Consider the following 15972-nt stretch of genomic DNA (forward strand, 5'->3'; position numbering starts at 1 on the left):
CCCTACCTTCTTAAATACAATTTATTAAAAAAAAAGTTTGTGGTTACTTAGACTTATCACTACAGGACAAAAATGTTTGTAAACCCTCCAAATATGTGTCTGTCAGTCTGCACGCGGCCGAGCTGTCTAGGGTTTGTGTGCCCTCCACAAGCTCCTGGGACGAGGTGGGCACTTGGTGCCAGATCTCTAGATTTGCTGCAGAATCCTTTGGGGTCCTCTGAGCTGACTCCTAACAGCAGGGTGTCTGCTCCTCAGTGCTTTAACTGACCTGCAACTCCGTGTCGTGTTGGTCTCCACCTTTTGATAGTGTTGCTACGGCTAGAAGCGCCGGAGGCACTTGCCAGGCCTGCGTTACTGGTAGTGAGCCCCCACAGACGTGTTTCTCACAGGCCTTTGGTGGCGGTGTGCATTCCAGCAAAAACAGCAGGGAACTTTGAGGAAGAAGATTTATTATTCACACGTCCTGGAAAGTTTAAGGCACACCCAAGGGCCACAAGTGAAGTCTGCGGTAGAGAAAGAGAGGAAGCTTGGCCCCGGGGCTCTGCCTTTATCAGCCCCCAGGGTCACAGTCTAGGGTTTCGCAGGTACACGGTATTGTCTAGTTCAAAGCGTAAGAGTGGGAACTAGGGCACTGGAGGGAGAAGCAGGGTCACTCAAGTGGTCAGTTATCTAGGTGACCCAGGGCTTTCTGAAGGAGGGAACTTCACGGGTGGGGGCAGGCTCATTCCTTATCTGGGTGTTTTGCAGTAGCTTTGTCAAACAGCTCGTGATAAGTTCATTCAACATGGAGGTAATTTGAATCAGATGCCTCCGCAATCAAAACCTTAATGTCAGGTACTTAACACTACATTCTGCCACTTCTAATGATCCCTTTGTCTCTCTATTGTCTTCTCTTTAGTTTAAGCAATTGTTGGCTCTTGAGCCAACTGTCCTGGTTTTCAGAGCAATCGCCATCTTTTCCTCACCATGTGTAAGCCAAGGTTCCGATTCCATCTTATGGCATGTTTTTGGCTAGTTTTGTTGCTGTTTGTTTTTCAAATTTTGAATTACTTGTTTCCTTTTCTTCTCTCCTGACAGAAAAACCCTAGTTAAAAAGCACACACACAAGAAAACAAAAAAGACAACCAAAAACTTCAGACTCCATTTCATTCCTAATGCTTCCGCTGAATGTTTAATGTTTGTAGAAAACTGCTTTCTAGGTGAGAGGTGTGACTATAATTGATTCCCATCTCAAATGATTCCTTAAAATTCAATTTCATACCTAACAGAAATAAATACAATCAACTTGGGGAATGAAAAATAAAATATTGTAGAAGTATCAAATTGATTTCAAGTCATCCTATAAACTTTTCGCTTGGATGAGATCTTCCTCCATTTCCTTTAAATTCTTTCAAGACTCTCAGTTGTCTCTATTTTAGTATCTCATAACTTTTACACTGGAACATGTTTTGGATAGTTAACCCAAATATTTCTTAAGCGATTTTGCCTTTTCTTTCCTGCACAATTCTCAGTGAAAACACAGATCCTTTATTTACTACGTGTCTAGTGCATCCCTGCAAAAACTTAATGACTCCTCTAGTCTATAATTGCTTGAGCCAAAAAATTCAGTAGTTTCTAGCATTTGCTTTTAGGACTTTTAGGACCTATGTACAAACTTGCTAATTTTTCCTTTTAATTGTCGCTCCTTTCCAAGATGCATGTTAGAGCAGCATTTCTTCAAATAAGACCCCTGGTCCCCCTGCATCAGAATCAGGTTTATTCAATAGTATTTACAGTAAGGGAAAATTGCACTTGCCATACTCATTTATCCAGCATCTCGCTTTGTATAAATGTAGAAATAATAGCAAAGCGAGTAGTCTATTAATAACTACATTTAGATTGTCGTCTACTCTGAGTCCCTGATCCCCCCCACCCACAACCTGTTCAAAGCCAGCCTGTTTCATTATGACTTGTGTTCAAAAGTTCCCATAGAGGTCAAGTCATCCTTTTGAGGAGTTCTCCTGCTTTTTCAATCTCAGTTTTGATTTTCTTTTCTATACGTACTCTCTCTTGTTAGGTGCATCTAGTCTCAAGGCTTTTAATAATATCCATAAGCTGATGGCTTCCAAATTTATAACTCTGGCCCAACCTTTCCCCTGGATTCAGGACCATACATTCAATTACCTCTTTGTCATCTCCATTTGAACACCTAATGGGCACCTTACATTTAACATGACCGAAGTTTAATTTTCAGTCCCCATCTCAATATCCAGAACGCATACTTTTTCAAGTCTTTCCCATTCCCATGAATGGCATTACGTTCACTCATGTTCTCAGCCAGAAGCCTAGGAGTCCTTACAGATTATTCTCATTCTCTCATCCCTTACATCTAGCCTTTAGCAAGCCCTGTTGGTACAATATCCAACACATATTCTGAATCGGACCACTTCTCGCCCCCTTTGCTGCTACCGTGCTGGTCTACGCCGCCATTATCCCTTGGGGAGTTCTGCAATAGCCTCCTCACTGTTCCCATGGCTTTCACTCTCACACTCTATCCCGTGGCAGAATCACCTTTTTGTAGCTTCAGTCAGATTGCATTACTCCTCTGCTCGAGACCTTCCACAGGCTTCCAGCCATACTTAGAACAAAACCTAAAGTCCCTACCATGGGCCACAAGGCCTAGGTGATGCAGCCTGCTAATCTCTTCCACCTCCTCTCCCGCTACTCTATCCTGTCACGTTCCTCTGTCCGGGTCGTTGCACGTACTGTTTCTTCTGTTGGAAAGCCCTTGCCCACATATCCACCTGACTTCCTCCACCACTTCTTTCAAGTCTCCGCCCACACATCTCCTTATTTGAAGGGCCTCTCCTATCCAAAGTGCCACCCTTCCATCACTCTTTATTGCCTTGCTTTGCTTGACTTTTCTTCAAGACATATACACCATGTGCCATTGTATTACAGACTTATTTTTTTCTATGTCTATTTTCTGTATTATTCCGTCTGTGTTACTCTACTGGAATATTGGAAGCACCACTTCTTTTTCACTACTGTCCAGGGCCTAGAGCAGGGCCAGCACTTAGCCTGTTGAATGTACGAATGTAATCCAGGCCCCTTCTTCATACAATACTTGAGTAAAACTATGGCTGAGAGTTTGAAAGAAACCATTTTGAAAACATTCCATGATTTAAAATGACAATGAGATGACTCAGCTTTGGACCATAGTTTAAAATAGCAAGTTAACCTTTCCTTTCTTGTTTGGAAGTGTTACCTTAAGTCTGATCAGCTTTGTTCTCATCTTGAGACTTCCTCTCTACATCAGCCCAGTCTCTGAGCCAGGCCCTCTGCCGATCTAGCTGCAAATCTAAATTACAGCACAGTCATACTTGGTTTTATTATTTGATTTCGCTGGGAATCTGGGGATAGAAGTTAGCCACAGAATTCCCTCTAACACATTTCTTGATCTTGTTTTCTAATTTTAAAAGTGACATGCATTTTGGACATGTATACTCCTATTTTTACTCCCCGGGTAGCAAGGAAATATGTTAAGTTGGTATTAGGGATATTAAAAGCTCTTTTTTCTTAGTTTGGCATTATTAGCCACGCTTATGTAGGTAGTTGAATAATTATGCCCAGAATTTAGTATATGCATTAAATATGATAGAGTTCACCGGGAAATGTAAAAATAGAATAAAATACAACACTTTACTTGCAGATTGGAGGTGAGGTGATTTGGTATGTTAATTAAAGGTGACCCCAGCACTCTTAATATTAACCTCCTGATTTTCTCCAGTGTTTCAGGTAGAAAAAAAAATTATTCTTCAATATTCCTAAGAATAAGATTGGATAAAGGACACAAATGAAGTCCAGACCAAGTACAAAAACATGAGCTCCTTCTTCTGGCTGCTCAACTAATGCAGACTTAGTCTGGGGATGAGATAGCTATCTCTACAGCCATTCCATCGCTCAGACTTCAAATTATAGTAATTATGACAATTTGTGCCAATAGCCATGAGGTGGGATTTTTGATGTGGTTAAAAATAACATCTGTAAAACCCAATAAAAATTACATTTTGCTAATTTTCTGATAAGATACTGTTTTAACTATACTGTGTCTTCTGCCGCTGCCAGTTTTCAATTAGAGCATTCCTTTAAAAAAAATTTTTTTTAACCCATTTTGTCTCCTGGATCCAATTCCATCCTCCGCAATGCATTTGTTTTAATGCTCTTAATTAATTGTTTTGTGTGAATTTTGCCTTTCAAACTGATACTAATCTTTGAGACTTTATTAACTTGCTGATTGCTAAATCTTGATACAAAAGGACCAAGAGCAGGATTTAGCTCGTTCTTTCTGGCTTAGACAACAGAATTCCCATGGAGGCCTGCTCAGCCAAGTCAGTGCCAAAAAGGCCAACGACGCAGTGGATAAGGGGCCTACTGAGACAGCTTGGGTCTGCAGTTCTGTCCCCATGTTGGAAATTGCTGTCTTACCCAAGGGGCATAGTCATTGGTGAGAGCTCACAAGAAGTTCCCCACGAGTGCATTGTGACAGTGTCTTGTGTGTCTTCCTATGCTCTGTTTCCTTAAATCCCTTTCCTCTTGGTCAAATTTTGAGAAACCAATTACATATTTTCTCATCTTCTTATTGCATAGATACAAAATTGAGGGTCTGAGAGCTCGAGTGGCCTCGCCAAGCTTGCTCATTTGGGAATGGATACCAAAGGCCGGGCCAGCACAGGGGACTTTAGATTCCCCTTCCACTGGTCTTTCAACTAAATTGTGTGGTATCTAAGCCAGTATTAATGTGTGTGGGTAGGACATACCCTGGTTCCTCAGAAATCCTTCCCTTTTGTCTTTGCCCTTAGGTCTACTCTTTCTACACAAACAAATGAGACTCTTCCTTGATCCAGCACCTCCTCCAGCCACCACCTCAGCCCTTCCCTTTCCTTCCCCTTCCTGTTTTTTCCTCCACATCTATACTTTTAAAAGGATCAGCGACTCTCTTTGACTCCGTCTTCTCACACTCACTCAACAGCATACCCCTACTCAATTGAGGCTAGTTGGTGACAATATTTCTCAATTCCAATCTTTCTTCTCCATTTCTATCTTAACTGCTTCATTTCTGGCTCTTATCATCTCTCTTCTGATCAAGTGGGCATTGGGTAAGACAGGAAATGGGAGTTTATTCATTCACCCATTCATCAACTGCTAAGGCCATTATAGTTAGGAAGACAAACACGGTTTCTATCCTCACTGAGTTTACAATTATCTTGGGCCTGTCCACTCTGAGATGAGTGATTAAACTTCCTTCTCACTTCCTTCGATTTTCTCTGTCTCTCTGCCTCAAGTACGTGCATATAATCCTCTCACTTAAAAAAAAATCATTTTACTATAAAGACCATAGGTCAATATTGTATTCTTTTATATTTATTAACTTCTGAAGTATAACAGCTAAAATAGTAGCCTACTTAAGGATCAAAACACAAATCATATCTCTAGCAGTATTTCTTGCCTCCAAGATAGGTGAGCGTGAATGTGTTTATGTGCACACACATGTGTGGTCAGAGTTTACATGTAACATATCATGTGATATTTCTCTAGTTGATATTTATCTATGAAGACATTTTCTTACTTTGCCATTATTGACTACTCTCAAACATTCAAGGGCATATTTTTTTAAAAAATTAATATTCAGGGATTCACCTTTCCATTCACTTTCCCCCACTTGCAATAGGTAATCTCTTGCTGACTGGGAAAAACATAGATTTTAATACACTGCATTACCATCTAATTCCTCAGCAATCCTTTTCTGTTAACTAATCCATTCTTTTTGTTATTTTAAACTTTCTCATTGGCGATGACTAGACATTTCCAGTTTATTTTAGTTTAAGTCCAAAATACAAATATTTTCTTTGGAGGGACCCAATATTTTGTTATTGTTTTATTTCATTTATGTTTTTGCTCACTCTTCTCAGAGCTAGAAGATTCAGATATGTTGAGAAATTAGCCCTTCCTGAAAGCTTAAATGGCTTCTTAGGGAACCTGTCTCTGTCTGTGCCTGGCAGATGAGTGAGTATGACATGAACAGTTCTGATAATCTTAGGAACCACCAGAGCCCTAACAGATCCTTTCATATCAGTCGAAAAGATATCTAGAAAGAAATAGCCATCTTCAGCTACTATCTCACTGACCTGCCACACAGAGATTTGATTTCTGGTGGGAGTGAACACAAGCCATCATTTTTCGATCTCATTCAAGCGCTGGCTTGCCTGAGATCTTTCAGGAGTGGAGTTTAGGGGATGGAAGGATTCAGTGAAGAACAGTGGGAAGGGAAAGCTTAGAGGTTCAGTCCATTTCCCAAAAATCTACCCAGGGGATCCAGACTTAAGGGCAGCTAGGCCACAGAGCTGCGAGGGTAGGAGCCAGGTCTGTTTTGTTTACTGTCACATCCTTTCACTCGATGAACACTTATCTATGAGAGTGGTTTCAGGTTAACATTTTTACTGTGTTGCTTTGTGTTGCGAAGTCAATGGGAAATGAAAATGAGGACGCTCGTGATCTATTCTTTCATGAAATTTGGTTGAGTAGGGATAAGATGATGGCTAGAGAAACCGTGGAATCAGATGAGGTATTTTTTTGGTGGTGTGGGGGGTTGGAAGCATCCTAAACATGTTTGTAAGAGTAGCAAAGAAGTAGAAGGGAGGCTGAAGATGAGGAGGGACTGTTGATAGATTAAGATCCAGGAGGAACAACGTAGGACATGCTCACACACACTTTTCTACACACCTTACAAAGCATATGAGTCTCTTTCCCTTAGAGTGTAAGAGCATCAGACATTGGAATCTTCTGACTCTCATAGGGAAGTCTTTTCTCTTGCTTTTATTTCTCAAAACTTCCTGTTGTAAAACTCCTAATTCTGGAAAAATGAAAGTAATGGAAAAAGAGAATTCCACCAAAAGCACCAAAAGAATAAATAAATAGATAGGTAGATGTACATATATAACAGATATTAATTATATATGAATATATAATATATGTAAATTATGTGTGAATTATATAGATATTTATATTATATATAAAAATACATCTATTAACATGAATATCTATGGGCAGAGATACATACTGAAAAATGATATGATCTCTGGATTTTGTTTAAAAATAATCTAGGTTGGGAGAGATCAGAAGGGGCATAAACAAAATAAGATTGACCATGAGAGCTCTCCACGTTTGTATATATTTGACATTTTATGTAATAAAACATTTTTTATAAAAAACTAAGAGGTTGCAAAAGTCAGATGTCTATTATTCACTCACTCCTTGAGTTCTATTTTTAAGATACCCATGTTTTTCTGAGTAAAGTAAAGTGTGTTAGCTTATAAGACCTTGGCTAGTCTATAAAGATAGTTAATTGGGTGTTTTGATATCTTTGGTAAAAATTGTACCAGGGGACTTAAAAAATTCTCAAACCCTTTAATTTGGTGATCTCACATGCAACACAGAAGTTAACTCATTGTCTTAATTGTTTGATTATTAGTGACATTGAACATCTCTCATATGCTTGTTGGCTATTTGTACTTCTTCTGTAGTTGGCTCTTTTATATTCTTTACCAATCATGTTAGTTTCCTGTGGCTGCTCTAACAAATGGCCTAAATCCGGCGGCTTAAAACAACGAAAATTTCTTTCCTCACAGTTCTGGAGGCCAGGAGTTAAAAGCAGTATCACCGGACAGAAAGCAAGTGTCAGCAGGGCTGCCCTCGTTCTGAGACTCTCAGGGCGAACGTGCTCCTTACCTCTTCCAGCTTCTGATGGCTGCCAGTAGTCCTTGGCTTGCGGCTGGATCGATTCAGTCTTCAAGGTCAGCATCTTCGGATCTCTCTCTGCTCTGTCTTCATGTGATATTCTCCTCTGTGTCTATAAAATTCCTCTGCCTCCTTCTTATAAAGATATATCTGATCAAATTTAGGGTCAACCCAGATAACACAAAATAATCTTATTTCAATATCCTTAACTTAATCATACTTTCTGAGAACTCCTTCCACTTCCCCCCTGAAACAAAGTAACATTCACAGGTTCTAGAGATTAGGCTGTGAACATCCTTGGGGAGCTATTTTTCAGTCTACCACATTCATTTTTATATTGTCTTTTTTTTATATAAGTTTTTTTGTTTTAGAATAATTTTAGATTTAGAGAAATGTTGCAAACATAGTACAGAATGTTCCCATATATCTTTACCCTAGCTTCCCTAGGATGGTTTTTTGAATGTTTTCTTTCTTAAAAATTTTGTTTTTCATTTTAGGTGTTCATAAGACTGGGTATAGTGTTTGTTTTTAGAATAAAGTATGTTGAATAAAGCCTATGTGGTTCTTTTCTTGTTTAAAATGAGATCCCCATTATCTAGATCCTACTTTTCCAAAGGAGGAGGGAGAAGAAAACCATGATTCTGGCTAACAAATGAACTGATTCATACAAGCATAGGTGGGGGGGCCTGGGTGATTCGGTCAGTTGAGCGTCCCACTCTTCGTTTTGGCTCAGCTCATGATCTCAAGGTTGTGAGATTCAATCCCATGTTGGGCTCCATCCTCAGCACTGGGTCTGCTTAAGATTCTCTCCCTCTCCCTCTGCCCCTCCCCTCATGCTCTCCTGCTCAAATAAATGAATAAATAAAATCTTTAAAAAAAATACAAGCATGGGTTCACACAGTTCCAGTTAAAGTAATAATTGGAAAAAGCCATGATTGTCAAATATGGGTAAGACTTCTAGTAATTTTAACACGGTATGCCCCTGATTTTTCTTTCACATTGTTAATAAATTTCCATATATATTCTGTTTCATATATATATACTCAAGAACAGCTTGGGATATTTCAAGATTTTTTTATTACAAGAGGAAATTAAAAATAAGTTCATTTTGTGAGTCAGTGTGAACTGAGAAAAAAGTACATCTTAGGTGTCCCATTCACGAGTCCATTGTTAGTAAATTAAATTATACAGTGAATCATACATTGAGCATATTGAATTAAGTATATATTGTTTATTGGAAATTATCCAACGTGATTTGATCTAAACGTAAAACAATTTCAGTACATCTAGGGAGTTTAGCCAAGTCCGTCTAATTTTATTCAGTGTCAGTCCATGCGTGGTATGGGAAATCAAGCCATTGGTTTCATGTTCATTTTCATTTGATTTCTGAGACCAGATGTTTATCACCATATATATTTGGCCATAGGGATCTGGAGACTGATTTGATAGGGTCAGGTAAACAGAAGGTAAATTCTGTCTGAAGACTGGAATTTGGTGATGATATTTTTAACTTCTTTATGACCAGCTAGTTGACACCATGGAGAACCAAGCTGATGCTCTTACTGTAGGTAACAAAACACCCCATTTTTCACTGGGCCGTCTGGAGAGAGCTATTGGTGGAATGGCATTCTCATACGATGTACAGAAGACTAATGAGAAAGCAAACATTTTATTAAATTTTGAGATCTCAGGGCTCCTCAGGCCACCACTGTCTTCAGATATTGTTTTCTTAATGGCTTTGGGCCAATTACTTAGCCTCTTTACCTCAGCTTCTCAATTGGTAAAATGGGAACTGTTACAGTGTGATTAATTTATCTCCTAAGGGGGTTGTTTATATTAATTAACTGCTGTTAAGAGCTTTGAAGATGAAAAGTGCTAACTGCTTATGCTATGATTAGCCATGGAATAGTGGAATATGATAACTGCTTCACTAGATAAATGACTAAACCTGATACACACAAACTGTGAAATCAGTGGGAGGAGTAAGACCCAGGGCAACGAGACTGCTGAGGAACCCCCCTCATCAGGGAATATATTAGTTACACTTGAACCTTGGTTTAAACGGTTTAAACCCACTTCTGAAATATATGTTTAAAATGTCATAACACTGGCACCACATTTTGCTTTCTGAGTGCCTGTTAATGACATTCCTTTCCTGGATATATTTTCTCCACGAACCCAACTAAATCTACCCTGACTTACATTCTAAAAAGTATCGATTAGTTTCAAATACTCTTTACTTCTGCACTCTCGTACGCCCACAGACAACATACAAAGTCTATGGTTGACAGGGTAGAACATTCGGCTTTTTATTTGTATTATTCAAACCGAACCAAACATGTTAGTGGAACATAAACTGCCATTGCTTTGAGCCAATGAATATTTAAGGATATTAATTTACTTCCTTTAATAGTCTTTAAGAAATTTAAAAAATAAACATATGGAACAAAGGAATAAAATGTCACTTTAAGCTTGAGCTCTCGCTGAGGGCTGTGTGTTTTGCCATTGACCGTATCATTACCTACCTCTTTATGAGGTCATACCTCTGCACAGTTCATTAGAATTTTTCTTTGATTTCATGGCAAGCCATAAATGCAAAGTCAGGATGTTTCGGTCGATGTTTACTTCATTGGCATATTTATCTCAAAGGCAAAAATTAGAAAAAACTAAAGATCATCTCTCCAAAGTTCTTTGGATTAGGATTCTTGGTAATACTTTAAAATGATATTTCATTTAGGGTATCATTTTGGGAACATCCTCTAGCATTCTAATGATTCACAGATGATATGTAATTCCATTTTGTTTTGAGACAATTTATAAAGTTTAATTGATTAAAAAATGTATTTCTTTGCTTATTTATACATATGCCATTTTATTTGAAAAGGGAATTTAAAGAAGTCTCCTTTATTAGGGAAAACGCCTTTTCTGTATTGTAATTTAATCCTTAAAGCTTGTATCTGGAGTAGAATATAAGAAAGTGCAAATTCAAATTAATTCTCATTTTAAAAGCAACCATTGGAATATTTAATATTTATGTTCAAGGGGTGGGTGTCAGAGTGAAGTGAAAAGAATACCAAATTTTGAGTCAGAAAACTGAATTTTACATCCTTCTCCAGCACTTTCTCAGCAGTGCAATTTTGACAAATCATCTGCCTTCACTATTCACTATTTTAGCTATAAACCGGAAATAATAGTACCTTCATCATAGACTTACCCTATGGATGAAATGGCCAATGTTTATGAGAAAGTATCTGGTATCTGGTAGGGACTTTATAACATTTTATTTATTCTTTTTGGCCAGTACACTTCAGTAGAGAGCCCTGCCAAAGAGCCATTATAGGTTTTTATCTAAAAGCTCACGTTTGCATCATTTCTGTTTCTGAGAAGAGTTTTTTCTTGAAAAATTTCCACAACTGTAATGTGGCTGGAGCTTTCTTACGCTGAGTCATGATATGTATTAAAAGCTAATTTGCTTTTAAAGAATTTAATCTTAAGGGAAAAACAAAACATGTATCCCAAATGATTCTTCAAGGGAGAAACCAATGCTGTAAAATCTCATAGCCTATTTTGTTATTATTATTAAAAGAAAAAAGATGTTTTCAGAATGGTCAGTTAAAGATTTGACTACAGGACTTGGGTTTGTCTAACAATTTAAATTTTTACAACTTTATGTGTCCCTGAATCCACCATTTTCGGGCTCCAGCTACTATTTCAATAAAACCTCAGTCCCTTAGGACACATGACAAGGAAATCCTCATATAACCTTAAACAGAAGTAGAAGGGAATGGGGAAGTGCTTAAACCTCACGGAGGAAGAAGCCTTTTCGGAATACAAGCCCAAATAAATATTTGAACAGGAATGGTATCTTCATGTGTGTGGTGAAAAATAGTCCCTTTCAGACTGCACAGTTTGGCAGGCAGGCATGTTGACTTTATCACCTCGGGATCACTGGGGTTTCAGACGCCTTCCCTCGGGCGTCATCACGAGCATGCGCACAGCCTGCCCCAGGGCCTGAGGCTGCAGGCTCAGGCCTGTGAGGCGCTCCCGGGAATTGTTCCTGGCCCAAGCCTGCAGCGCCCGGACCACTTTCTTCATCCCACCTTCCGCTCCACGAACAGTTTAGAATCCCTCTCCAACGAATGCCATTTTAGTTAGGTCTACTTCACATCCCTGCAAGTCAGAGCTCTCTGCACAACAGTGGAGGTGACAATATTTCTACCCCAGGATGCGTTCTGGTTCTCTCATTTCAGCTTCACGGTAAAACTCCACACGTTGGGATTGAGAAGAAAGGCAAGAGGCAGTTAACGTTTTTGACAGTTTGGATGGCAGACTGTACCAAAAAGCATAGGCCACAGCAGCCTGGTGAGTAAGGATCTTGGACAAGTTCAGTTTGTTTATGTAATGCAGTGGGCAGGTTCAAACGCCATTTCGGAGGTAACTTAACAATGACGTGTGGACACTGCCCAGGTTGTTCTCCTGATTAGTTGGTGTTTAGGAAGGAGGTGGGTTCAAGGGATTATTTCTGAGGGTAGAAGACTCTACTTGGCACACAGTATTGAGATGCCCACCCTGAATGGTCCCAGTCCCATGACCTGATGTGAAAAATGCCCAAAAGTTAGTTTGAAAAATATTATACTCTTGTATGAAATAAAAATGCCAGAAATAAAGTACTGTCCAAATGAAAACTGTCTGCTGTTTATGAGTATTTTTAGGTATTTGCAATGTTTTCAGAAAATAAATTGTTTGCTTTTTGAAAGTCATTCCATGATGAAATGGTTATGTCACATGTTCTTAGCTCAACTCAGCCATTCATTTTTAGGGATTAATAATTCTAATTATTATGATTATTATTTTAAAATGACGTAACAAGTCATTGTGTATCATTTGATCTGCTTGCCTTCTTGAGCTGAATGCCTTTACTCACATATACTTTGATCTTCCATGCTGATTTTGGGAGAGTTGGCAAGGCCTAGGTTTTCAACAGTCGAATGATTGTCAAGAAAGTGAATACGATGTTCACACCAGTACCTAGTTTATTACTCAGAGTAGAGGCTGGAATAAATAACTGACTTCAAAATAAGAAGAGTAGTTTAAAAAAAGATTCTTAAATACAGAAAACAAAACTGATGGTTGCCAGAGGGGAGGTAGGTGGGGAGATGAATGAAATAGATAAAGGGGATTAAGAGGTACAAAATTCCAGTTATAAAATAAGTAAGTCACAGGGATGAAATGTACTGCACAGGGAATATAGTCGCTAATATTGTAATAACATTGTTTGGTGACAGATGGTGACTACACTTACTGTAATGAGCACTGAGTAATGCATGGAGTTGTTGAAGCAGTAGGTTGTACACCTGAAACTAATATAATACTGTGTGTTAAATATGCTTCAGTAAAAAATAAAAAATAAAAAAAAAGAAGAGGGGTTTAATTCTTGCAAAGTATTCACCCAGATTTGCAAAGCTAGCGTCTAATGAAACTTTCCTTAACTTCATGGACTAATTGGGAAGTATTTTTCAACCGGGTTGATAGAAATAAATGAGATAATGTCTATAAAGTCCTGGGCACAGAGTCTGACACACCTGAAGCAGTAAATAAATAAAAGCAGTTATAATACTGTTAAGAAAAACCTCCAGATTTCATTCAAATCAGAGAGAGAGAAGTAGAAGACCATGTCAACCATTGCTGACGTAGCTCTCTGTTATGCTCTAGTGTGTGTGTGATACATAATGTAAGCTGGAACTTCTTGGGTCACCAGGAAGAGATTTCCCTTCTTTCTACTCAGGTTTATTCTGGAGAGATGATTCCAGCACAGCACTTCTCAAAGGGTGTTGACTTGCCCTGTTCTGGCACCAACTATATGTCAGTAAGAATAGTGGAAGTTTAACTCACAGAAGGGTAAAGTTCTGGGGGCACGTCATCATTTGGGTTGCTAAAAAGTCAACATCAGTTTCAGTTGGCAGCTTCCCTCCAAGCTTAAGGATTTACTCCGGGTTTTCCAGGATATTGTCATCAGTTCACAACTTCACTTCATTACCTGACACTATCCTTGACCAACCTGCTATGTAGGAACTATGGCTTCCAGTAGTTGCCCAAGACTTGGCAGATGGGTTGAACTCTGAAATGGCGTTTTACAAGAGGGCAGCTCTTGCTCTGGCTGGATTTGTATGCAGAAGCTTCACTGGGGAGGCAAATTGTTCACTTGTGTGTGTGTGTATGTGTGTGTGTGTGTGTAGAGGAATGGAGGCAGGAATTAAGGCTGCCCAGCCTGAAACTAGCCCATAACCCAGAGTGCCATTAACTTTTCCAAAAGTGAACTCTAATTTAATGACCGACAACCTCAAGCTGACCTTTAGGACATGACAGCAATGTCAAGGCACTAGGTCCCACCAGGACCTGAAAAATCTCCAGAGGCATTTGGCCTGCAAACTTAGTGAGCAGCCATCCATGACACTTTTGGAGCTATTTTGATTTCAGTATACAGGAAACCCTGAAATCCCAGGGCTTGTGTTCCAAGGTTTTAGGAAGCCAGATGCCTCTAATAGTCTTTTTTTTCCCCCCAGAGAATAATAGCAAGAGAGCCATCTCTTATCACTTGTGCCTTCTGGTTTTCTGTATTCATGGGTGGTGTAGGACAGTAGGAGGTGAATGTGTGGAATGGGGTGGGAATAGAGAGGGGGGGGAGCAGAGATTAGATAGGGAGAAAATGGGCTTAAATGGAGAGTATGGATTTCAAGAGCCTATACCAGGGCAGTTGGGGCAATGAGGCTAACATGGAGAAACTGAAATCGTTGCCTTCCCAACAGAGAATTCAGCATCCTGGTCAGGGCTGAGGCCAGACCAAGGGCAATTTGGGAAGAGTAGCTTTCCCACCCCTTTCCCTAAACCTGAATCCTTTTCCTCCCCTCTGACTTCTCCACTTCTACCATTCTCTTTATATATATATATATTCTGTGGCCGTTTAAAAAAACTAAAAAGATATATATCGGCCTGTTAATACTAACTAATCTTGGAGGTGAGAGGGATGATATTCACTTTAAAAACTATATATTTTGGATTATAGTACTAGTTGTCTTAACATTTATTATTTTTGAAATTATAAAAAGTTGATAAACACATTTTCCTTCCTCTATTGCTCCCCTCCCCCAAGTCTTCTAGCTCAAAAGTCATTCTTGCTTCCATTCCAGCTTAATAAAAATTCCTATTTCCCTAATATTGCCTTCAGCTAGATAGTGATCAAACTATTTGGTTAAAGTAATTCCACTAATGTGTGTGCAAGAGGTGCTGTTGGGTGACATTGACGTTGACGATTACCCAACAAGTGGGTGGAGGGCATCTGAAGAGAGTTCAGCCTGGGTGGTAATCCCACAACCACCATTAGCTTCATTCAGGACTTTGAGCACGTCGCTTCAAATGCACGTAACTTTGGCCTAATATTTTATCTTACGGGCAAAACAAAAAAAAAGTAATACTATCACCCTTGCTAACCCCACAGTACTCTGAAAATTTGCAATGACATTTTGTGCTTAGTCTGTGATTTTTCACTGCGCCGTCTTCTGGTCCGTGGCAATGGTGGTGGTGGAGATGAGGTGCAGGGAGATGGAGAGAAGGAAATACCATTTTTCGTTACAAAGGAAAAAGGTATGCCCCCATTGACCTAGATGTCATGAGTCTTTTTTTCTCAAAGGGATATGCAGGTTCAAGAAGTACCTTGTAGTTAGGAACCACTAAAACTTAAAACACAAACCACTTTGCTTTGTACTCTTTATAGGCTGATATGACCTAAAAATGGTTCCCGTACTGTCATTGCACTTTCCATAGGGCACCATGATGGAGACCCGGCCTTCTCGAGGACATGCTTTCCTTTGCCACACCAAGTACCTACCTTGCGCTTAGACTGTGTTCTTGTAATGGGCTCTGTGTACAAAAGAGAATTCTTAAGATGAGAGAAATTAAATGCTCATTTAAGCAGTGAAATAAGAATGAAATTTCGGTCGCAAGCAAGGCCTGTGTTATTTTAAAAAGCGATGAATAAAATGAGGGAAATGAAACCAGAACCCTTACCTGAACCAGTTCCTCCTCCTTTTTTTTTTTTTTTTAAACTTATTTCTCTAGTAGGAAAATAAGTCATCCGGCCTGACTATATTCGTCACCACATAGCTGGTGCGGTTGTCTCATGCAAGCATCAAGAAGATA

This window comes from Ursus americanus, chromosome 4 (assembly GCF_024610735.1).
Source record: "Ursus americanus isolate L20-20 chromosome 4, mUrsAme1.1.p, whole genome shotgun sequence".
Classification (NCBI taxonomy): Eukaryota; Metazoa; Chordata; class Mammalia; order Carnivora; family Ursidae; genus Ursus; species Ursus americanus.